Source organism: Cyprinodon variegatus, unplaced genomic scaffold (assembly GCF_000732505.1).
Source record: "Cyprinodon variegatus isolate N-32 unplaced genomic scaffold, C_variegatus-1.0 Scaffold682, whole genome shotgun sequence".
NCBI lineage: Eukaryota > Metazoa > Chordata > Actinopteri > Cyprinodontiformes > Cyprinodontidae > Cyprinodon > Cyprinodon variegatus.
The window spans coordinates 477,985-478,342 of NW_015151135.1; positions in this window are offsets into that span (position 1 = coordinate 477,985).

A 358-nucleotide genomic window follows, 5' to 3' on the forward strand; every position below is an offset into this window, starting at 1 on the left:
AGCTTTTAAAGCTGGGCTTGTCGATCAAAGACAAGGGGAGGTTGCATGAAATATTAAGGTCCTGAATTATTGCCTTATGACTGTGATGTCCCTGGCTGTACACCTGCACTGCACTGTGGCTGATAAAGTTAGATGTGGTGGACCAAGCATCGTGTATTTTTTTCTAAAGAAGCTGCAGTTTGCTGCTCTTTTATTCCCACCTTATGTAAAGTTTTTGTAGCCAAAGGTTATTATGAACGGTGGCACCGAAACAGGGGGGGTAATCATCGCTTCCATATCTGTATGGGTTGCATGCATGCATGCGCACGGGCATATATGTCACGTACTGTTGCGTCAGTGACGTCAGTGTGTTGCACAG